This window comes from Schistocerca nitens, chromosome 4 (genome assembly GCF_023898315.1).
Source record: "Schistocerca nitens isolate TAMUIC-IGC-003100 chromosome 4, iqSchNite1.1, whole genome shotgun sequence".
NCBI classification, from domain to species: Eukaryota; Metazoa; Arthropoda; class Insecta; order Orthoptera; family Acrididae; genus Schistocerca; species Schistocerca nitens.
Genome location: NC_064617.1, coordinates 483,898,489 through 483,924,119, shown reverse-complemented (window position 1 = coordinate 483,924,119; position 25,631 = coordinate 483,898,489). Strand labels below are relative to the sequence as shown.

Genomic DNA, 25,631 nt, shown 5'->3' with positions numbered 1-25,631 from the left:
TTCCTTGTTTTATTCTGCATAAGGCTATATGCAGCACTTTGGTCTTACAGTCACATTTATATTTTTTTTCTAATTTTACTACGGATTTTGCGATTTTGGGCGTCTTAGGAAGGAAACGTTCACTTTAAAAATATATGGCTTGGGATGTATTTGTACAAGGTTAATGAAATTTTAATACATTATAGCCAAATACATTGTTAATGTAAATCTCAAGTTACAAAATTTTCCGATCACCCAAAAAACCACGATAGTGCAAAATAAATCGATAATCAAAAACTTTGTCATATCGTGGAAATTTCAATAAACAATACAAAATTCTTACTCATTATCTGTGTTACTTTAAAATAGGATCAAATAAGATCAAAATACAGGTATACTACTGGAATAAACCAAGTTTAAAGGGCAATGTGCCTTCCATTTATTTTCTATTGTGAATGAGTGGTGAGTCATGAAAAAGACCTAGTTCATTTCAGGGAGTGAACAGTTCGGATCCGATCTCTGAAAAGAACAGTTTTGCCCATCTCTAGTATGGAGGACGTGTAAAGACTTCGCAACGAAACGTCTGCAGCGTAGTCGAAACAACCTTGGCGACATGTGGGCAGGCATTTTGTTGGCAGGTAGTTTCGAGTATGCAGCAAAAGTTTCACTGGTTGCACTGAAACGGCTCTAAATCTTTTTTCTTCTGTACCTTTACAATGGTGCTTTCAACTTTGAGAATTGGTGCTTTCATTACTTTTCTCTCTGTGTAGAGTTCCTGCGCTAATTCGACTGTCGATGTGAGAGAGCTGGAAGAGACAGGAAAGTGGGGAAGCTGCTGTTCTTTGCACGTCTATTACGCTTTGAAATACAGTTTATGCGACTTTTTTTCGAAATTTTACTCTTGTTCTTACACAGAGTAATTGTGAATGGCGGGGGGAAGCAGCCAAAATAATTACAGTAATCTTACTTTACTGCTAGGCCGGCAGCCTTGTCACACTTTACACATGTTCTGTTTGTACATAGAAATATATAGGTGGATTGAAAATTCATATCTCAGCACCAACATTCAACGTAATGTACCACTATTTGCGAAAACTTTAGCACACAAAAATATTGGCCTGAGAGAGCCTAAATTTTGAACACATGTAGAACTAAAATAAATATACATGCAATGATCGTATGGCATTATTAACCAGGACACCCCGACTATCAATAATGAGATATCATCATTTTAGTAAACTGGGGTACGGGTAAATACAGCAACGCCCTCTAGTGTGCGGCGGCTAAGGTCAGTGTTATCACAGGTTGCCAGTCAAGACTTGTCAGCTGAGATGGAAACATGAAACAATTGTCGGTATCCCCCGATGAAAGCAAGAGCGCATAGTCAACAAGTGAATGTATCCGAACGTCGCAGAATTATTGGTTCTTGGGAAATCGACAGTATCGTATAGTGACGGAAATATTAAAGGTTAATCTCCCGACGACAACGATGTTCCTAGAAACAGGGCCCAAGTTCAGAACGGCCAAGGTCGAGGAAGCTTTGTCAGCTGTGCTCTTCTACACTGAAGAGCCAAATAAATTGGTACACCTGGCTACTATCGTGTAGGGTCATCGCGAGCACGCCGAAGTGCCGCAACACGAGGTGGCATGGACGCAACTAGTGTCTGAAGTAGTGCTGGAGGGAATTGACACCATGAATGCTGCAGGGCTCTCCATACATCCGTAAGAGTACGAGGCGTGGAGATCTCTTCTGAACAGCACGTTGTAAGGCATCCCAGATATGCTCAATAATGTTCCTGTCTGGGGAGTTCGGTGACCAGCGGAAGTGCTTAAACTCAGAAGAGTGTTCCTGGGGCCACTCTTTAGCGATCCTGGACGTGTGGCATGTCGCATTGCCCTGCTGGAATTGCCCAAGTCTGTCGGAATGCACAATGGACATGAATGGATACAGGTGATCAGACAGGATGCTTACGTACAGTGTCACATGTCAGAGTCGTATCTAGACGTATCAAGGGGTCCCATATCACTCCAACTGCACACGCCCCCCACCATTACAGAGCCTCCACCAGCTTGAACAGTCCCTGCTGACATGTAGGGTCCATGTATTCATGAGGTTGTCATCATACCCGTGCACGTCCATCCGCTCGATACAGTTTGAAATGAGACTCGTCCGACCAGGCAGAGTGTTTCCAGTCATCAATAGTTCAATGTCGGTGTTGACGGGACCACGCGAGGCTTTAAGTTTTGCGGTGTGCAGTCATCATCAAAGGTTAAAGAGTGGGCCTTCGGCTCCGAAAATCCATATCGATGATGTTTCTTTGAATGGTTCGCACGCTGACATTTGCTGATAGCATTGAAATCTGCAGCAATTTGCGGATGGGTTGAACATCTGTCATGTTGAGCGATTATCTTCAGTCGTCGCCCGACCCATTGTTGCAGGATCTTTTTCATTTAAATCTTGATAACCTGCCACTGTAGCAGCAGTAAACGATCTAACAACTGCGCCGGACATTTGTTTTACATAGGCGTTGCCGATCGCAGTGCCGTGTTCTGCTGTTTACATATCTCTGTATTTGAATAGGCAAGCCTGTACCAGTTTCTTTGACGCTTCAGTGTATAAGTAACCATTTCGGAAATTGTCTAAACTATTAGAGAAATCACAGAAAACCTGGGATTTAAACCTATTCCGTTTGCGAGCCCAGTGTACACAACACTCCACTGCACAGTGATCAGGCCGTGGCTTTTAGTTCTTACAGGGGATATTGAAGCGTAGCAGGAAACTGAGTATCGACACTACCCAATATACCCAAGTCGACAATTCGCCTTCCCTACTACAATCGTTACAAGCTGGTTCCATTTCTTATCGCTTTGCAACGTTACGCCCAGATACTTAAAAGACGTGACTGAGTCAAGCAGCACCCTAATAATGCTGTATTCGAACATTAAAAGTTTTTTTTCCCCTACTTATCTGCGTTAACTTACATTTTTCTACTTTAAAAGCTAGCTTCCAATCAGCACACCAACGAGAAATTTTTTCTAGGTCATCTTGTATCCTCCTACAATCACTAAACGAAGACTCTTTCCCGTACACCACAGCACCGTCAGCAAACGTCCATACAACTGTTGCCCACCCTGTAAGCCAGGTCATTCATGTATACAGAAAATAACAGCGATCCTATCCCACTTCCCTGCGGCACTCCAGAAGATACCTTTCTCTCTAAAAACACTCGCCGTCGAGGATAACATACTAGGTTCTATTACGTGAGAAGTCTTCTAGCCATTCACGTACCTGGAACCTATTCCATATGCTTGTATTTACGTTGACAGTCTGCAGTGGCGCACGAATTAAATGCTTTTCAGAGTATTGTCTGTTGCCCTTAATCCGTAGTTCGCAGTACATCATGTGAGAAAAGGGGAAGCTGAGTTTCGCAGGAGCGATGCTTCTTAAGACCGTGCTGATTCGTGTACATATGCTTCTCGGTCTCAAGGAAATTTTTTGTATTCGGACTCAGGATCATTGGCCCTGATCACTCAGCCTCGTCTGTACGACAATTTTTGACCAAAAGAATGGTACGACCCCTGTTGCTCCCTCTTCCCCCCCCCCCCCCCCCCCCCTCCCAATATTCATCCGACGCTGACGCCTGCGACTTTTCTTTTTTATTTCCTACAACGTGAAGGGATACGAAATGTAGGCGTTTTGCTGATGTTGCTAAGGTTAAGAAAAAACGACACTGACGCTGTCATGTATCACAATAGAATAATTTAAGAACCGTTTTGAAAAACTGAATAAAAAATTACACAAGTGTATTAGCGCAAATGGAGAGTACTTCGAAGGGGATGAAGGTTTGTGGTTAAAATGTGAATAAATATGTTTAAAAAAGTTTTGTTTTCTTTTGGGAACCCCTCGTAAGTTCAAGAATTCTGTAGATTCGTTCTTTTACCCCTCTTATATACGGAAGTCACCTGCGATGATTTTCAGTCGCTCGGGACTTTGCGCTTGTAGAGAGATTCGTGTTAAATGCAAGCCAGCCGGCCGTTGTGGCCGAGCGGTTCTAGGCGCTTCAGTCTGGAACTGCGCGACCGCTACGGTCGCAGGTTCGAATCCTGCCTCGGGCATGGATGTGTGTGATGTCCTTAGGTTAGTGAGGTTTAACTAGTTATAAGTTTTCGGGGAATGAAGACCTCAGATGTTTAAGTCCCATAGTGCTCAGAGCCATTTTTTGAAATGCAAGCCAAGCAAGGGGACAGAACGGAGCGTTAAGCATCGTCGGCATCGCCAAAACGATCGTACAGCGCGTCTAGGGTGCTTGGCTCGTAGGTGGAGCACTCGAATGGTATGTGCCCACGTCGAGTGTTAGACGCTGAGTAGTTGAAAAAAGTATACATCTTACATGACTGCAGATTTGTCGCATAAATAGAAAAGTGCGCGCAGCTACAGCGCACAGTTATTTCCCCGTGTTGGGAAACATTTCTAGAGTCGAGAGAGAGAGAGAGAGAGAGAGAGAGAGAGAGAGAGAACGTGGAAGTATCGTCTGAAGGCGGCTTTATGTTTTCAAAAGTAACACCTGCCAGCCACTGCACCAAACGTCGATCCTGTGCAGCTCTTCCTGCATTTCGCTACAGTCTTCTGGCGTTGCCATCTTCCTACAGACACCGGCATAGTCCGGGGCCCGCCTTACGGAGGTTCCGACCAACCAGTTACGCGGCATTTCATTGTTTTGCAGTTACGCGTAATTAACCCCTTTTTCCACCGCGTTTGACTTACACGACACTCTTTCAGCTTCATGTTCATTGTATCATAGGTGAAAGTCCCTCCTCCCTGCAGTAAAAATCGGTGCTTTTAGCCACGTATGCCAACTAAGTAAAATTGGGAAATCGGGTAGTTGTTTCTTCAACGACACGACGCCTGAAGCGGTCTCCATTGGTGGCATGCATGGCTTATGGCGGTAGCCATTGTCCAGAAACCACAAACACCTTGGACGGTCACTGACACATGGGCGCCGGTGATGGTGTGCTCGGTGGTAAAGTGTATTTTCCTATACAATTAAGATAGTTTGGGGCTCCCACACGAGAGTAACGATGTCAATCTGAATAGCCAAGATTACATCAGGAAGATTTTAATTTACAGTTTCTCCTTCAAGCGACTCTACATTACGTTTCTACAATACAACAGCCCGCCCATCTGCCGCGGGTTTTGCTGATCTGAGTGTTTGCATGACGTCGCCCGTCGAAAATGTCTGTGATACGGTTGGTACCAAGGTCCTCTAGTAACCACTGAAGATGTTTATGTTACGGACTCGCATACAAATAGTGGGAAATGAGATTCTTCAGGGAAATACCGTGGTTCTCTTTGATTCCATGCCATGAAGTTCAGAGGCTCTGATTACAATGTGTGGGGGCTTCAAGTAACACTGAGAGATGCTGCACACATCTGTAGACCAAATTTGTTGTGTAAAGCTCATTTCTGATACATCTATGCCCGAGAGTGTTTTAAAAAATTATACACAGCAACGCTTCAAGAGAAAGATCTCAAAGCACTGCCCAGTCTGAGTGAATAATCACGTCAATATATTAAAAAGGAAAATAAGGTCTTATTGCACTTTCTTTGGTAAAGTTAGAGGTACTTCCGCTTCTTATACTCGCCGTCTAGGTTTTGCAGTTGGAGGTATTTTAAGACCCTTTCTATGCATGTGTTAAAAAAAAACTTGTAGTTGTTTTCAGTCCAGAGACTGGTTTGATGCACCTCTCCATGCTACTCTATCCTGTGCAAACTTCTTCATCTCCAAGTACCTACTGCAACCTACATCCTTCTGAATCTGCTTAGTGTATTCATCCCTTGGTTTCCCTCTACGATTTTTACCCTCCACGCTGCCCTCCAATACTAAATTGGTGATCCCTTGATGCCTCAGAACATGTCCTACGAACCGATCCCTCCTTCTACTCAAGTTGTGCCACAAACTTCTCTTCTCCCCAATCCTATTAAATACTTCCTCATTAGTTATGTGATCTACCCATCTAATCTTCAGCATTCTTCTGTAGCACCACATTTCGAAAGCTTCTATTCTCTTCTTGTCCAAACTAGTTGTCGTCCATGTTTCACTTCCATACATGGGTACACTCCATACAAATACTTTCAGAAACGACTTCTTGACACTTAAATCTATACGCGATGTTAGCAAATTTCTCTTCTTTAGAATCGCTTTCCTAGCCGTTGCCAGTCTACATTTTATATCCTCCCTACTCCGACCATCATCAGTTATTTTTCTCCCCAAGTAGCAAAACTTATTTACTACTTTGTGTATCATTTCCTAATCTAATTCCATCTGAATCACCTGATATGATTCGACTACATTTCATTATCCTCGTTTTGCTTTTGTTGATATATTCATCTCATATCCTCTTTTCAAGACACTGTCCATTCCGTTCAACTGCTCTTCCAGGCCCTTTGCTGTCTCTGGCAGAATTACAATGTCATCGGCAAACCTCAAAGTTTTTATTTCTTCTCCATGGATTTTAATTCCTACTCCAAATTTTTCTTTTGTGTCCTTTACTGCTTGCTCAATATACAGATTGAATAACATCGGGGATAGGCTACAGGCCTCTCTCACTCCCTTGCCAACCACTGCTTCCCTTTCATGCGCCTCGACTCTTGTAACTGCCATCTGGTTACTGTAGGCAACGGCCTTGCCGCAGTGGCTACACCGGTTCCCGTGAGATCACCGAAGTTAAGCGCTGTCGGGCGTGGCCGGCGCTTGGATGGGTCACCATCCCGCCGCCACGTGCTGTTGCCATTTTTCGGGGTGCACTCAGCCTCGTGATGCCAATTGAGGAGCTACTCGACCGATTAGTAGCGGCTTCGGTCAAAGAATACCGTCCTAACGGTCGGGAGTGCGGTGTGCTGACCACACGCCCCTCCTTATCCGCATCCTCCTCGGAAGATGACACGGCGGCCGGACGGTCCCGGAAGGGCCACTTGTGGCCTAAAGACGGAGCTTATTATTATTATTATCTGGTTACTGTACAAATTGTAAATAGCCTTTCGCTCCCTGTATTTGACTCTTGACACCTTCAGAATTTGAATCTAAGTCTACAAATGCTAGAAACGTAGGTTTGCCTTTCCTTAATCTATCTTCTAGGATCAGTTTGAAGAAAATTGGAAAATATGTGGTGATTGGTTTACTAATTGGCCTCCAAAGTGGTTTCACAAAATATTGGTGTTTCTTTGGTCTTTGGGGCAGCCGTGCAACAGATAACCATTATACAGTTAAACAGTAGCCGCCACAAGAGAAATTGGTTCCAGGCAGAGAAAATGTGAAATGTGTACCTTTGGTGGATTCTAAAAATGTTTTCCTCCCCCCACTGCAATTTAAGGTCGGCCTTATGAAGAATTTTGTCAAGGGAATGGACAAAACTGCTAATGTTCCCTGAATTAAGTGACGTCAAATTGAAAGAGGAAATTTTTATTGGGTCACACATTAGGAAGTTAATGCAGGATAAGAACTTCGAAGAAAAATGAAGCCAGTTAGAACTTGCAGTCTGGCGTTCTTTTAAGAATGTCGTTTAAGGTTTCCTAGGGTATACAAGAGCAGAAAACAGTGATATATTAGTGGGAACTCTTCTAGATAACTATAAAAATCTTGGATGCAGAATATCACTAAAAATGCACTTCCTTCATTCTCATTTAGATTTCTTCCCTACCAATTTGGGAGCGTTTAGGGACGAACACGGAGAAAGGTTCCAGCAGGCATTTTTTTGAATTGAAAGCCACTATAAAGGTAGATGCAACACTTCAATTTTAAGTGACTACTGTTGGTTTTTGAAGCGTGAAAAATATATATTCCACAAAAGGAAGTTGTCATCAAAAAGACTCAACCCTCCACCATTATCATCATCATCGAGCAAATGAATGTGCAATTTTTCTTGTAAAAATGTACATTAGGCCCAGGACACTAGAGTAAGATAGTTTTATGTCGTGAAGTATGTTACATATTGTCTGAATTTAATGTAGACCACCCTAGTCTCTGTTTTTAGATACAGGCCTTTAAAATCCTCCGTAACAAAAAAATGGAGGGTGATGGAGAAAATCTAACTGCATTTTCAGATTCAGCAAGTCCAAATTAGTTAGGCCCATCATGTTTTATCTCTGTAACTGAAAAAAAAGTTTTTTTGTTTTACAGTGTAATTATCACCTTGTATTATAATAATGAGATTTATTTACAAATACGAAAAACATTTATACAAAGTCATCTGACCTTTAATGATGTTTTTTAGATGTTTTCACATGTTTCAATAATGCAAGATCTCGTTTTACGCATTAAAAAAATTCTTTACGCGACTGATTAAAATTCACCATAATTTGGAACACTGTGTCGATCAGTTCTGTACTACATTACTTCTTGACTCATTCCACTTGTTATTCATTAATGAGAAAATATTTTCCACAAAAGCATTAGATGCTGGTATACTGAACAAGAATCCCACTATTTTATACATATACAGCACTTTACGTTCTTGTACAGCTGAAAAGAAACGTAACCACTTCGATACATCATCACTACCGTCGTTGTTCACACTTTCAAGCAAGTTAGTTTTTATTTCAGAGAATTCTTTGTGCAAGCTATCAATACAAACGTGATCTCTCACGTTACGAATTTCCACTGCAGTTTCAAATACTTCACATCCAATTTCATTTTCCAAGAAAAAACCAGCTTGCTTCCATATCGACTACTGGCGGTAATATCTTTTTTCCAGATACTGACGTAAAACAGAGTAAAATACGTTTGGTGATGAAACTTCTTTTGTAAATAGGGAGAAAAGCCATCCAATAGTTCCTTTGTCTTGCAGCCATAAAAATCATACTTCTACCTATGCTTAAACTTATCAGTTAGAAAATGCATTTGTCTACAAGTCTCCAAGACACTCAATTCACAACCTTATAATGTTCTCTTAACTGTATCCAACAGATTTCTGACAAAATGGAAGTATATTTCTGGCATGATATCCTGCTCAGAGTTTTCATTTAGAATACTGACCTCAAAGATTTTGTACACTCATCAGTACCTTGGAAATAGCTCTTGATGGCATACAGTGCAGAAGAATCCCATCTTGTGAGGACTTGTCTCAGTATCTCTGTCCATTCCAGTTCCACGAAATGGAAAAAAAGATTTTAATTCCTCTCTTCTTTTTGCAGAAAGCGTGAAATGATTACAAATTTTTAGAACTATGCTTTGCACATCGATAATTAATTTACCACTTGCATGATTAACTGCATTGGGGAGTACATGATTAGTGCAGTCCGCCTTTATAATATTTTTATTCTTATTGAGAAGTGATTGAACAACGGATTTATTCGTGCCAAAATTAACGCTTGCATTATCAGCACCGTACGAAGAAACCTCATTTACACCCAACTTGTGGATATCTGAACTTCACAAAGGCAATCAGTTGCTCCAGAAGAGGCTTCATCAGTATTTCGATGGTAGGCAATGAAAATCTCATAACGTCAATTACTTAAATTTTACACGCTAAGTAAACTGGTTTCTTAAAAAAACAATACAAAGTGATACAGATAAAGTTGCTACATGTGTAACCATATAGTAGAAGTATAGTTATTGATATATTACTGAAATCGATGCACTTTCTAACCTTTAATTAATCATGGAGTTACTGGTTACTGGAATTACGATGTTCCCACAGACTGATGGAGTTGCCATGTTTTCACTGCCGACCATCGATTTTCAATGAAACTCGAAAGTTTGTTTTTTACTCCTTTTAGGAGGTCAAAATAGCGAATGCAAACGGGGAACATCTTTCTGTTGCCAATGAAAAAAACTGAGGTTTTTCTGAGCCTCTTAAAACGTCTAAAAAGCCGTTTTAGGAGGCAGTACGTTCTTCCCCAACATTTCCCCTTTATGAAACTTCCTAGCAGATTAAAACTGTGTGCCCGACCGAGACTCGAACTCGGGACCTTTGCCTTTCGCGGGCAAGTGCTCTACCATCTGAGCTACGGAAGCACGACTCACGCCCGGTCCTCACAGCTTTACTTCTGCCAGTATCACACTCCGCTGCAGAGTGAAAATCTCATTCTGGAAATTTCCCCTTTAGTTCGTCCGCAAGAAATATTCGAAGCCGTAGCAGAATCTTCGAAAATGTGTGAAACGAACTAATTTCCGCTATCCAAACTGCAGTAACTGTGACTGTGTTTCACTGCATGATACACTAAAGCCAGTGACATTGATGTTCCGCTGTATTCTTTCTACTTGTGAAGCAATTCTGGAGTTTCTTTGATTCAACACTACATATTTCTTTTAATGCATGTCCCTTACATTCTGCGTGTTGACGCAAGTCGTTTTGTCTTTCGTGAGAAATGGTAAAATCCTTTCTGCATGAAACACAAAATGCCCGATAATCGTTCGGTCCCGGTTTAACCGAAGAAACATTTTCCCATCTTCAGATACGCTTCAGTGTGTTTACATTTCAGTTTCTTTGGGGGAGTCTTGCGCGAATCTCCACTTACACTTTCACTGATTCTAAAACAAATTAAAACAACCACTTTACTATGCTGATACGTAAATTGCCTTGTCTGATACTGATGGTGAAAATACGAGAATGTGTACTCATCAGTTGTTCTACCAAGAAAATCAGTGAATCGGAAATTCGTCTCGTTCTCTCTACAGGTGAACGGACAATGGAAATACTGACAATATGCAACAATAGTTTGTGGCTGCTGCAGTCTGGACCTGTAGCCCCGCCTATGACATGCATGAAGGAAGGGATAGTGATTGTTGCTGCGACGCGGCGAGAATGAAGAGGATGATGAGGAAGTATTCTCTCTCTCTCTCTCGTACACTTTTACCTACGCCTACCCCACATTACTGATCAAACCGATCACCTTCTAAGGTAGAAATAACACATGGACGTAACAATTTTTTTCGAAAGTGCATTTTAGGGATTTTAATGTTCATGTGAGGAAGTTCTGTGTAGTAAGAGAAACGATTAAATAATACAATAAATGTTTAATCACTACGGATGTCAGCAATTGAAAACAATCTGTTGTAATCACGAAGCCAATCAATTGTACCAATAAGTGTCAAGCAGATTAACGGCAAAAGCCAGCCACAAGCGCAACTGTAGTCTGACGTAAACAGTCAACGCAATTATTCTCAAGAACTGACTGGTTGTGTTACCAACTCATATCCGTAACCACCATGAAAATTCCTTATACGTACAGGCATTCAAACAACCATGTTATCGTTCCCTGGCGTTTTAAGTTGTTCTGAAATTCAGAAAAGTATTGCATAAACACGAACTTAAAAAAAAAAATTATTATTAGTGAGTCCACGGAAAGAAAAAAAAGAGTACCAAAATTAGATGACAAAACAGATAAACCGGAACAAATGGAGAATCTTGCAACACTATAAACAACATTAATGAAGAGTGTTTCAATCACCACGTATTCTTGCCACATCTTGTACTTCACAAAGTGAACTCGAAGTTCATAGACAAAATTTAGGAGGTTGTTTAGGAATATTTTTTGAGAATTTTGTTATAAGGCTACATAGTAACATTACAATTATGATTTATTCCGTTTGTTACCTCATTTCCTTTGTTTCTGCAAAAATACCTTCAAAACAGTGAAAAAGCATGTAATATGTAACCACCAGCACGTACAATACAAGAAACGGTAAGGCAACAACCCTCAGACAGATGCAAAAATACAGCAATGTGGTTGCCGTTGCTGCGGGAACGACTCGGCTTAGCGTCGTCGTGCCACTCTTCCACAGCATTCACTGAACCAATAATCAAGGCGCATGTCGACCAACTCTTCACTAAGAAACTTATCCACATTTCTGTACAGCACTGTTAACGTAGAACTGTAAAAAATCACCACCGGCGGGACAAAACCGAGCAGTACTGAAGGCAAGCTTGAGGGCGAAGAATAAAACGGGCGTTATTGTTGCCTACACCAAGCACCAAATCGAAAATGCTTTTTTCCTAACAGGCATATCGACGATAACAGATCTGATGTACAGATGTTTTCAGTGTAACGCAGATCTGGAGACTACGGATCCCTTACACCAAAATACTCAGAAAATATCCCAGAATAACCGAAATGTTTACGCTGGAATTCGGCTTCACCCCGTATATCCACTGACTGACAAGAAAATATAAAATTAGTATCCCTTCAAAGGCTAATCTAATGTTTATAAGATGCTTATTTGCACCAGTGACAAAAACAGAATAATACAAAGAATAAATATCATTAAAAATACAGAAACTTGAGAAAAAAGCTCTCGTTGCCATAATTATGTCTGGATAAAGTCGAAAAATAAATATACTGTGTTGTGTCGATTCCCTAAGGTCTCGACACAATGAGTGGCTAGGTGCACGCGAAACTAACGCAGACGGGCGTAAATTCTGAAACAGGAGACTGGATGAAAACTATAAAGAAAAGAAGAGAGATTTTAATATACTTAACTTTAATGTAGTCTTGTTCTTGTTGAAATACATCTCTTGCATAGTAGTAAGCAATTAGCAATGATACACATGGCGCCTTGCTAGGTAGTAGCGATGGACTAGCTGAAGGCTATTTAATCTGTCTCTCGGCAAATGAGAGGAAGACGTGATACGTCTTGTCGCAAGCTATGTCGTCCGTACAACTGGGGCTAGGTCAAGTCCGTGTCTTGTGACCTGCCCTGTGGTGGCGCTACGTTTGCGAATACACAGTGGCGACACGCGGGTCCGACATGTACTACAGGACCGCGGCCGATTTAAGTTACCACCTAGCAAGTGTGGTGTCTAGCGGTGACACCACATACTGCATAAGAGGGTGAGGCACTCTAGACGAAGTCGTGTGATTGAGAGTGTCACTGCGGGTGTAGCCACAAACGAAGAGTGAAGAATACAGTACTGTGTCGTCCTGGGTGTATTACACTTGAAGTGTTTCCGGGATGCGTTGCTGCTTTGCCGTTCACGCATTCTGCTTGCTCATACTACGACAGGAAATCAGGTCCTATTATAACGTGAGAACCATTATTCTACAAGTATTTATTTCCTTTGAACACACGATAACTATAACCAGAAAATAGCCCATCCTCTTTGTTGACTTCTTTAAGTGCTATGGGCGTACATTTAAACCAACCAAATTAGTTACAAAGATGTTTTTTCTAATTATGTACCGGAATATGCTACCGATACGATGACAATGTAAGCACAACTCAAGGTTAATTGCTAACTTTTAACAATCTACCTTATGAAACGTACCAAAATATAGGGTGTGCGCCAACTGCGTTGAAGGTTTCCAACTTAAAGTGGTAACTGAATGTTTCGTCTACAGAAACATGTTAACCTCGCTATCATATGACTTTATGTAATGGAGAACGTAGTTTGTGACATCCAAGAGAAATGTGAAATATCTGTTGATCTGTTGGAGTGAGTGTGGAGAACATCACTCAGTACTTCATTAAAAGTCGTTAATATTGTAATAGTAAAGTGGGTGGATGGTGCATTCCAACACCTTACTGCTTTAGTGGATGTCTAAGAACTCCTCTTACGGCTTGAAGTGGAATACTAGTCGCCATGTGACGCTCCTCCCACCCCTCCTCATCCCACAAGCGCAGGGCGGTGCCAAAGCTTCATGTTCGCCACGTGGAAGAAATAAGCTTAGAACTAAACAGGTTTCGATCTTCCTGCTTGTGAGTTCTTAGGTAACGCGATGTCAATGCACTGAGCCAACAATGCGCCCTATATCAATGGTAATCATTTAAAAGTTACACCACCTTTCGCCGGAATTGGTTCGAGTCATTCAGATTTAACAAAGATAAAACAAAGTGATATAGCAAAATGATTTACGCTCATAAAAAGTATTGATTCAATGAGAAGGAAATAAGTTAACAATGAGATGATTTCCTTAACAAGTATATGGCTAAGTCACTAAATTCTATCAAGCGGAAATATGAAATTAGAAAAAACGAATTTTGCTGTGTATTAATTTGAAGGGTGCTCAGTAAATTCAAAAATGTTTAAGCCATGTAAAAGCCACACAGAAAATAAATACAAAAAGAAAATGCAACTTCCTTATTGCGAGAAAATCAGTATTTTATAGCCATGAAATGAGAAATTGATTTGCCACATACTTCTAACTTGAAATGAAAGAAAAGTGCCATATACAAATACTCTACACATCCTACAGAAAGTAAAATATTATCAACAGATTATACACAAATATAAGAAACACATACCAGGCACAGCTGAGTCCGCGTCCTTTGACATTGTTTACTTAGTGTACGAACATACCTGTAAAGGAAAGAAAAACAGTTAAGTGCAATTAATTTCAACAAATTAATTTAGTTAGAAACACTCGTAATTAAATATAACCGCCTGAATTTCAATATGAAAATGAAGATTCAAAGAACAATGAGTCAAAACGCAGTCTGTAACGCTTACAATCGAACAAATTCATCAAAGACGAAACAATCATATTCGATGAAATACGAAGCGAAAGGAGAAGATCTGAGGAAAAAAAAAAAAAAAAAGAATAGCGTTCGTCGAAATAATATGTCCTGACAAACACCTACAGCTACATGATTACTCTGAAATTCACAATCAAGTGCCTGACGGACAGTTATGGAACAACCTTTAAGTGCACTCTTGAACAGCGCGCGAGGAAAACGAACACTTAGATCTTTCCGTGAGATGTCTGATTTCTCTTATTTTATTATGATGATCATCTCTCCCTAGGTAGGTAGGCACCAACAAAATAATTTCACATTCTGATGAGAAAGCCAGTGATTGAAATTTCATGAGAAGATCCCGCCGCATTGAAAAACGCCTTTGTTTTAATGACTGCCAACTCATGTCGTAATTTACATCCGTGGCAATCTCTCCACTATTTCGCGATGATACAAAATGAGCTGTTCTTTTTCAACTTTTTTGATGTCCTCCGTCAATCCTATCTAATGCGGATCCCACACCGCACAGCAATACTCCAGAAAATGGCGGACAAGCGTAGTGTAAGCAGTCTCTCCGGTAGATCCGTTGCATTTTCTAAGTTTTCTGTCAATAAACCGCAGTCTTTGGTTTGCTTTGACCACGTGATCGTTCCAATTTAAGTTATTAATAACTGTAATCCCTAAGTATTTAGCTGAGTTTACAGCATTCAGATGTGTGTGATTTGTCGTACAAGTGAAATTTAGCAGATTCTTTTTAGGGCTCACTTCTCATGGTTTAGAATCAGTTTGCCACGTTGTGCACCTAACGGATATCTTGTCTTAACCATTTTGCAATTTGTTTTGGTAATCTGATGTCTTCATATGACAGTAAATGACAGAATCATCTGCAAACAATTTACGAGGACTGCTCAGATTGTCTTTTAAATCGTTTTTGTAGTAATCAGGAACAACAGAGGGCCTACAACACTTCCTTAGGGAACACGTCAGGCATTACTTCTGTTTTGCTCTATGACTTTCCGTCAATTATTTTGAATTGTGACCTTCCTGACAGGAAATCACGAATCCAGTCACACAACAGGGACCATACTCCACACTCACGCAGTTTGATCAAATGTGCCTTGTGAGGAACGGTGTCAAAAGCCTGCTGGAAATCTAGAACTATGGAATGAATTTGATATCCCCTGTCGATAGCAATCATTAATTTCTGAGAATATACACCTAGTTCAGTTTCACAAGACCGATATTTTATTAATATGTGTTGGCTGTTCTTCAACAAGTCGTTCTCTTCGAGGTGATTCATAATGTTTGAGCACTGTGTATGTTCCAAAATCTCATTGCATATCGACGTTAATGATAGGGATCTGTAATTGACCGGATTACTCCTATTTTCTTTCCTGGGTTATTGTGTGACTTGATCTTGAAGTAGGCACCGTGAATTGCAATTACAAATTATAAATACACCTTCCAATTAAATATACAAGCTGAGCACAAACTATCCTATTATAAATTTTGGAAATACCCACTAAATTTATTTAATTCCAGGATGAAATTAATGCGAATAGCTTTGGTACAGGTAAAAAGTGACTATGGACGGATAACTGCTATCTCTTCTACGAAACTAACAGTAAATCTAAATACCCACAAAAACGTGACTTTCTATAAAAGTCGACGAAATAGCTCAGAGTAACTACGTTAAAATTGCTTTATTAGATACTAGACGACATATATGCAGACAACGATTCAAAGAAAGTCAAATGGATATTTAACGTTACAAAGTTCCGCACAGGTGTGAACAGTTTTGATATGTGATACAATGACTACAGTACGCAAGTATCGCGTCTTCCTTATCTATACATGAGGCCTCTCCCCTTAAATGAACACAGATTCCTTCTCAAGATTCTCCTTTCGAGAAACATAGCTACACTCGAAGATAAATCCTACACCAAAAAATGATGTAGCCGCTATCCCTGAAATGCTGCGCTCTCGTGACAGAAAACGTGACGTTGTCAAGTGTTTGTTGCCCTCCAGAGAAGAACTAATAGCAACAGTGGTGACCGCAGGAAGCCTCTGAGCTGCGGTCCGCACGGATTACTGGCGACAGTCGTAATCTTCTTAACGGCCGGCGCTGGAATAGGTCAGATGTGAAAGCACCAGTGGCAGACGAGTCGGACTCACCGTCACTCATCCGCTTTGAGAAGGCAAGCTAATGTACCGTCTAATTATTATAGTAACACCCAGTAGGCGCTCACGAGACATTTCTAAATTCGCCTTGTTTCAGCACGATTAAGTTGCTTGTTTTTAATTCGATTTGAGGCCACTTTTCCCGGTTTTTAGTAAACAATTTCCAAATTCTTTATTTAATGTGAAAATCTGTAACATAACATTCTCTGGTATGGCAATAACATTTTTTCCTAATATTGTGTCAACGCTTATCCTTTCGTCCTCATTTCTGGCCGTATGCTACGTAATACCGTTTCGTTACTAATGGCGTTACAGAACGTGTGAGAAAATCGTAACCAGTTCATCAGTTTTCCTCTAAAGGTTGAAATGAAGCCGTCTGCCATAATCTGCTGTTCTACTTTTCTACTGACAACACAGTATTCCCCGCCTCCTTTTATACTGGCAGGTTGCCTGGGATTCCGACGTGTCCTGGGGTCCACACAAACACCACTGAACGACGGGACCGTTCTACGGCATAGATGTGCACTCCTGGATGGTCGCTAACAAAGGATGACGAGCCGGCCGCGGTGGTCTAGCGGTTCTGGCACTGCAGTCCGGAACCGCGGGACTGCTACGGTCGCAGGTTCGAATCCTGCCTCGGGCATGGATGTGTGTGATGTCCTTAGGTTAGTTAGGTTTAAGTAGTTCTAAGTTCTAGGGGACTTATGACCTAAGATGTTGAGTCCCATAGTGCTCAGAGCCATTTGAAAGGATGACGAGGGTAGCACTGGTCGATAGCTCGTAGGTTGCTCAAGGAGTCAATACAAAGAAGAAACGACTCCCCAGGGTAGGAACGGATATGCTCAAGAGCACGAGATATAGCCACCAGCTCGGCAGTGAAAACACTGCAGCCATCGGGCAAGGAATGCTGTTCAGTATATACTCCATGGACATACGCGAAGCCGACGTGACCATCAGCCATCGAGCCGTCGGTGTACACCATTTCATGGCCTCGGTACATAACAAGAATCGAGAGGAAGTGACAGCGGACAGCCACGGGGTGAACTGAGTCCTTAGACTATGTGAAAGGTCAAGGTGAAGCCGCGGCCTAGGTGTACACCATGGAGGTGTATGCGGATGGACCTCGAGTAAAGGCAAGGACTCCAGTTCTGATAGAAGGGATCAGACGCGAAATGAGATTGTAAGCCCTGACCTGGGCCGCCAATAGGGGAGATGAACCGCCGTGGGTGGGAAAAGGAGACAATAATTCGGATGCGCAGGAGAACTACGAACGTGTGCAATGTAACTGTCCGGCAGTTGTGACGCCTGACCTGCAGTGTAGGGATTCCGGCCTCTGCCAGGACGTTGGTCACCGGACTCGCCCTAAAAGCTCCCGTCGCTAGTCGAACGCCACTATGGTGCACTGGTCGAGTAAACACAACGCTGACGGCGCCGCCGAGCCATAAACCAGGCTCCCATAATCAAGGCGGGATTAAACATGGGCTCTGTACAGTTGCAGCAGCGTAGAGCGATCTGCACCTCAGTTGGTGTTGCTCAGACAGCGGAGGGCATTGAGGTGCTGCCAGCACTTCTGCTTAAGCTGACGTCGGTGAGGAAGCCAAGTCAACTGGCCGTCGAAAACGAGTCCTATAAATCGATGTGTCTCCACTACAGCGAGGGGATCGTCAGTAAGTGAAGTTCTGGTTCCGGATGAACGGTACGACGCCGACAGAAGTGCATAACACACGACTTTGCGGCCGAACGTGGGCTAGAGCCCATGCTGCGCCTTGTGGATGGCTCCCTGTAGGCACCATTCAACGACACCAGTAATGGTGGAGCAGTATGAAATGCAGAAGTCGTCTGCATACACAGAGGGTGAGACGGACGGCCCTACAGCTGCTGCTAGACCGTTAATGGCCACTAAAAATAGAGATACACTCAATACAGAGCCCTGCGGGACCCCATTCTCCTGGATATAGGGGGAATTATTGAAAGGTGGCAACATTGAGTCACAGCGCCAGAGATTGCGTCAAAGATTATTATTCAGCCGACTCCACTGGGCAGTAGTAGTTCAGAGGTTGCCGTGGGCAGTACTTGTTGAGAGGATGTCGAGAGCAGTACTAGTTCAGAGGATGTCGAGAGCAGTACTAGTTCAGAGGATGTCGTGTGCAGTTGTTCTGTTGGGCGAGAGAGTAGATGCTGTTCGGTTGGTGTAATGTATAGATGGAAGATGTTGCAATGATCACAGTGTATTTTTCGTCAATATATATGGAGGTAACAAAAAAAGTTATTTCACATTTCCTTAATGACAATGCCTCTTGGTCACAGGTTCAGTCAACAAAGCATCTGGCTCGTGTTAATGTATTAGACTTGTAATTCTGGTTTCTATGTGCAATTATAGTATTTCTGGATTTTCAATTAGTTCACTGTAAATGGTGTTTAAAATTTCTTGTCGTATTGAGGAAGAACCGTGCCTGATTCAAGTACGTTGAATCACACTACCACACACAGAACAGTTACACTTGTGCTTTGTTGTTTCGTAGCTTTTATAGTTGCAGGGGACTTAATTAATCAATTGTGTTAACGGAAATTTCCTTTCATTCTTTATTGTTATTTTATGCAGATTGCGTACTAATACTAGTCAGAGCCAACCGGTTACGAGACTTCGTAGCCGGATACACAGCTACTAAAATTATTGCATTTTAATTAAGCCCCCCATGCACGTGGCGACCGCTGCTTCGGATCGTCCCTTGGAATTCTTTTGATAGTAAAAATAGCAGACAGTAGTATTGTTGTAGTAATTTGTAGTTAGTAATTGTAGTCTATTTTGCATGTGTAGATTTGGTAATTGAACATGTGTAGTTGTCTTGTCATTCTTCCAATGGCATTTTTGCAGAATTTAATTTTTGATGTCTCGTATACGGGTTTGACAATTTTGTACAATTGTGAAGGTTTTAATTGTTCGTTAATCGTGTTTGTCGGGCAGCATTTCGTGTGAATGGTATTGTTGGTGATAAGTGTTATATTGTGTGTAATTTTCGTATAGTGACGAGTTTTGTATGTCATGCCATCCAAAACCGGCGTCGAGGCAACTGTTATTGACGGCCCAGACGAACTTCAGGGAACGTACCTCCACAGCAGGTACCTGGTCGATGTACTCATGCTGACTGCTGTTCATCGGCGACAAGGTTGGAGTTTGCACGCTAAATACCGCAACTGGACGTCCAATGAGTGCCGACAAGTGGCCTTTTCAGATGAATCACGTTTTATACTCCATACAACAGAATGCGCGTGCAGCGTGAAGCGTCTGAGAGCAATACTCTGCAACAATCGTCGCAAGGATCCAGGCCGGAGAAGAGAGCGTTATGTTCTGGGGAAGGTTTTGGTGTAATTTCGTGTGTGATCTCGTCATTCTGGAAGGTACGAAGGGTCAAACACAAGTATGGGAAAACCTTCACCCCTTTCTTCGGAACGATGGCATCCACCAGCAGGACAGTGCAATGTGTCACATAGCTTGCAGTTTACGCGCGTGATTCTAAGAGCAACAGTATGTGTTTACCTTACTCCCTTGGGCACTATATAATGATGATTGGTTTTTGGGGCGTTCAGCTGCGCGGTTATCAGCGGCCATACAAATTCCCAACCTTCGCTCAGCCTAATGTCTCGCCACTTTCATGATGGTGATGAAATGATGAGGAAAACACATACACCCAGTCAACTCGAGGCAGGTGAAAATCCCTGACCTTGGACACTAAACTCCCCGAATTTAACCCAATCGATAATCAGTGGGTCCATCTCGATAGGACCGTACACGCCATGGATCCTCACCCGGGACACCTAGAGCAGCTGACCACGGCACTGTAGTCGGCACAGCTGCTTGAAGAACCTCATCGACACTCTTTCTGCATGTCACACAGCGGTTCGCGCTGCAAAAGGTTGTTCTTCAGGCTTTTGAGAGATGATCACATTAATGTGACTTGACACTGTATTATTCACCAGACTTTTCACGGATGCTATGATTACCTATGATGAAGTTTTATGCTATAAAAATGGAGTAAAATGAAGTTAGATATCGAAAAAGATAGTCTAGTTCAAAGCTGTTACGTATACAAACGTAAAAACGTAGCACTACAATCTTAATGAGTCACACCCAGAATCAGAGCCTTTTGTGCACTAGGAAGACCTAGGAGTAAGAAAGAGTGGAGGTATGAAGTGCGATGATCACATAAACTCACTTGTATGTAAAGCGAACTTCAGGCTTGGGCTTATTTGTAGGGTACTGGTACACTACAGTCTGGCTACAAGACATATCGTGAACATTTGTATAGCCCACACTAGAATACACTACAGGTGTGTAGGATCTATATCTTATCGAATAAGAGACAGATACTGAGCGTGCACAAGGAGAGACAGCGCGAATGCTCTGAGGCTTATTTGAATCGCAAGAGACTAGCAGAACTGATGAATAATTTTAACTGGTAAATACTCCATGGAAGATGTCATTGATCTCCCGACAACCTGCTTACAAAACTCTAAGCATCTACTTTCGGGGCTTAAACTATAGATTTTCTTCAGCCACCTACAAGGGGTAACAAAAATACGAAAACACCAAACCTACAACACATTACATGCCTAACACGGTGTAGAGAACCTGTTGGCTTTCAAAACAGCCTCCAGTCGTTTCGGGATGGATAAGTATGGGTCCTGTATGGTTTTCAAGGGAACCTTATACCATTCTTTCAGTAAAATAGTGGCAAGTTCCGCTTAACGGTGATAGAGGTAGATAGCGATCAAGCACCGTTCTCTCTAAAATAGAGAACAAAGGCTAAATAATACTGCGATCTGGTGACCGTGGTGGCCTGGGCAGACGTGACACTTCGTTCTCGTGCTCACAAAAACCAGTTCTGGAAGATGTGAGCTGTGTGAACAGAGACGCTGTCGTCTTGGAACATAGTATCACCACTAGGGAACAAACACTGTACCATAAGGTGGAGTTGATCGGCAAAAGGCCGCATAATCCTTGTCAGTAACGCGACCTTGCAGAGTAAGCATGAAGCCCATGTTAATACCACGATATGGCTGCCCAAATCACCACCGAACCACCGCAATGTTTCACTCTTGGGACGTAAACTCGGGCATAAGTTGGAAGCAAGGTAAAGCAAGACTTATCGGACCAAATTTTCTTCCATTGCCCCATAGTCCAGCCCTTATGGCTTCGGCACCACGTATTTCATTTCTATACACACTTTCATCACTGATAAGTGGTTTCGGAACTCCAGCTCGCCCTGCAGTACTCTGCTTCTGCACTTCCTTTCGTGTTTTTTTTTTTTTTTTTTTGTGCTGCTATGACTCAGTGAGTGACTTTTTCCGCTTTCCCTGTATGCAGTATAAATCTCCGATCAGTGCCTCTTGAAACACCGTACACTTCGGCTGCTTTGGTTACAGAGGCACCCACTATACGAAAATCAACACTTTGCCCGCGTTCGAATTCACTTTCCTTCGACATAATGCACTCACGATTACACAGATCACCGTTCCGACAAAGACTGACATTTGCACCGTATAAAGAACATTGCACAGGCTTCGTTCGTGTCAAATACAAGAGTGTGACGTCCAGGCTTGGCTAGCATCTGTCTATGTTCAAGCAGGCATTTATCGCGGTGTTCCATATTTTTGTGGAACTCCTGTATGTATTTTCTTCTCAGTCTTCTTTCGCCCTTTCCTATTTCTCTCCGGGCTCGGCGTTGTTATATGGGTTGTGGCAATTATGCGTGATAATTGATGGTCGGATGCCTTCCCTACTCCACCCTCCTCCACCTGCCCCCCCTCCGTTCGGGACATAAACTGTGCTACCCATCCGTCTGCCTCTACAGTAAATCTCATGTTCAAGTGTGAGAACGTTTTCTAAATGTTTGGGAAGCGTATATCTGAGGCGAACTTGGGAACCAGACTTTTATTTACGTAGTTGGATGCGAGAAATCGCCAAGAAACCTCATCCAGAGAGGCCGGCTGACCAGCCCCCGTCGTTAATCCGCGAGTCGGATCGGAACCGGGGTAGGCTCGCCTTCCCCTATCCCAGACGGTGCGCCTGATAATCATACAGATAAAATTAGTTTTCCGAAAGAACAGACACCACGCATCCGCATAAGTCGGAAAGAACAGATACCACACGGAATCCACAACTGTGATACATATTATGTAAATTGAGGGTCAGGGGGGAATAAAGGAAAGGAAAAGTAAGGGAAGGAACTATTGATGTCAGCTGCATCGGGACTTTATGCGGAATCAGTGGCGACAAGTAAAAAATGTGTGCCGGTCCGAGATTCGAAGCCGCTACCTCCTGCTTATTAGGCAGTTGCGAGGAACAGTGTCCGGATGGCGCAGTGGTTGACGCAACTGCCTAGTAATCAGGAGGTACCGGGTTCGAATCCCAGACTGACACACGTTTTCCCTCGTCGCCACTGATTCCGCTTGAAGTCCCGATGCATCTGACATCAATAATTCCTTCACTTTCCTTTCCTCCCTCCCACCTCCACCCTCAATTTACGTAATAGATAAAATCAGACTAATAAAGCTTCGTAGAATGGTGGACCCCCAAACATTCTTTGCGCGTTCCTCTATTTAACTGAACAGGAAGCAATTTAAGTTTAGAACAATAAAAAAGCACCCTCTGCTTTGCAGAATAGACATGCAGAGAGAGAGCTGCTTCTGTGGTTTCATTTTTGGTGCCGTGTTTATCAACGAAAAATCTAACGTTCCTGAAGGGCGATATTTACTTTCATTTCCTGTCGGCAGTCAGTGCCACTAGCATTTCTTCTTCCTCATACAGAGCCGTGCGCGCGGATCACGGAAGTCCTGTACACAGACGAGTGTTTATGCGCGGCACATGGGTGCTCGCCTGTGTGGTCGTAGCGGATGCCAGATGAGGCTACACCGCAGCTATCACAGCGATTCTGCTGGGAGGCGCCGTAGGTAAACGGAATTATGGCTACCGCACACAAGGCGCCTAAGACGCGCTTATCTCCTTAAGAGCCGCCCGCAGCTTACGGCCTTGGCTCCGTTGGACGCATGTTGCAGGCTTCCCCATTCGACCTTTCTAGCCTTACAGAAGCTGCTGAACGTAACTAGGTACATTGCACGCAAACCACGTATGGAGTGGTGGAGATAGTATTAACGAAGACGGCTGTAGAGCCACGGGTTTTACTTGGAAATTAGTTTCTAGTAAGCATGACATAAATAGATGATACGGGCAACGAATCTCCACGATGAATATGACGACACCTGTCACCTAAAGTGCCTTGGAATATCGCCATTTACTTTCATCTACTGAGCAAAGCCTTACTTTATTCGCGTCAGAAAGGCACATTAGACTAATCAAGTCGATAACAAATCATAACTACGTCTTGAACAGCTCAACACACGAAAAAAATGTAAAGATCTATATTTCAGACAAGGAATCATCCGAAAATAGTTAAAAAATACATACAAAACAAAAGCGTTAAATGATTATACCTCGCAATTTCGCGAGAGAAAAATATTCACACAAAAATAAATACAAAATTAAGGCTGTTTTTTATGGCGACATGTGAACAAATTAATACAAAATATGAGGCTACAGCTGGAAGTGGCGCAAGAGCTAGCTAATTACAATTGTGTACACTTAATGGGGTACAAAAGACGTTTCACCATGCGAACTATTGTCTAAGGTTCTGTACATCCACTGTAGGTGGGTTTCTCCTCTAGAATGTCCCGTCTCTTAAAGTTTGTCTTTGATCTCGCTGCCCGTTGAGTAATTTCCGCCGACCGCGGTGGTCTAGCGGTTCTGGCGCTGCAGTCCGGAACCGCGGGACTGCTACGGTCGCAGGTTCGAATCCTGCCTCGGGCATGGGTGCGTGTGATGTCCTTAGGTTGGTTAGGTTTAAGTAGTTCTAAGTTCTAGGGGACTGATGACCACAGATGTTAAGTCCCATAGTGCTCAGAGCGATTTGAACCATGAACTTCTCCGGCGATGCAGCAGTCTCCGTCGCATGTCAAGTGGAGTTATGCCTGCAAGATCTATAACTTGAAGTGTCGAGGATGGTTTCAGACACCCAGTGACAATCCTACATGTTTCATTTAGGCCACCGTCGATTCATGTCTATTTTGACGTACAATATCAACGAAATAATACATAAAGAAAATTATAGTTCATCCAACTGTCAACTGCTGACAACGACTCCGAGCAGATGAAAATTACTTAACAGGCAGGGAAAGTTTTCTCTGCGCACTGTTTCGTGACTTGCCTGTTATCTTTACCAGGGCTTTACGAAAATTACGTAAACTAAACAATGGAAGTGAAACATGGACGATAAATAGTTTGGACAAGAAGAGAATAGAAGCTTTCGAAATGTGGTGCTACAGAAGAATGCTTAAGATTAGATGGGTAGATCACATAACTAACGAGGAGGTATTGAATATGATTGGGGAGAAGAGAAGTTTGTGGCACAACTTGACTAGAAGAAGGGATCGGTTGGTAGGACATGTTCTAAGGCATCAAGGGATCCCCAATTTAGTATTGGAGGGCAGCGTGGAGGGTAAAAATCGTAGAGGGAGATCAAGAGATGAATACACTAAGCAGATTCAAAAGGATGTCGGTTGCAGTAGGTACTAGGAGATGAAGAAGCTTGCACAGGATAGAGTAGCATGGGGAGCTGCATCAAACCAGTCTCGGGACTGAAGACCACAATAACAACAAACAATGAAAGGCGCTGTAAAAAAAAACTACACAACATGCAAAGGACCGGTCTCGATATATTCCTTTTTAACAAAACATTTATCCCTCTGTTAGGTAGTTTCCGAGCCAATGTAGTCTCATCTTCATATGGGTGTTATGTAGAGGGACATAACAGATGCAATTCTCGTAGCTGTGATAGCGGCGACGTTAAGAATTTCCTGAGGTTGGAGTTCTAAGTACAGCACTTTAAAGCGAACCATTACACACCAACGTGGAAGAGACAGCAAAGACGCACCTTACGCTTAAGTTAAACTAAGTGCATCTCAGTA

General features: G+C 42.5%; 1 long non-coding RNA gene across 1 annotated transcript in view; it reads right to left on the bottom strand.

Annotated features, from left to right (window-relative positions):
- Nucleotides 1-25,631, bottom strand: part of LOC126251444 (uncharacterized) — a 313,933-nt gene that overhangs the window by 147,217 nt on the left and 141,085 nt on the right. The window contains exon 2 of the long non-coding RNA XR_007545737.1: nt 14,220-14,274. This is a non-coding gene — a long non-coding RNA (uncharacterized LOC126251444). The remainder of the gene's footprint in view (nt 1-14,219; nt 14,275-25,631) is intronic.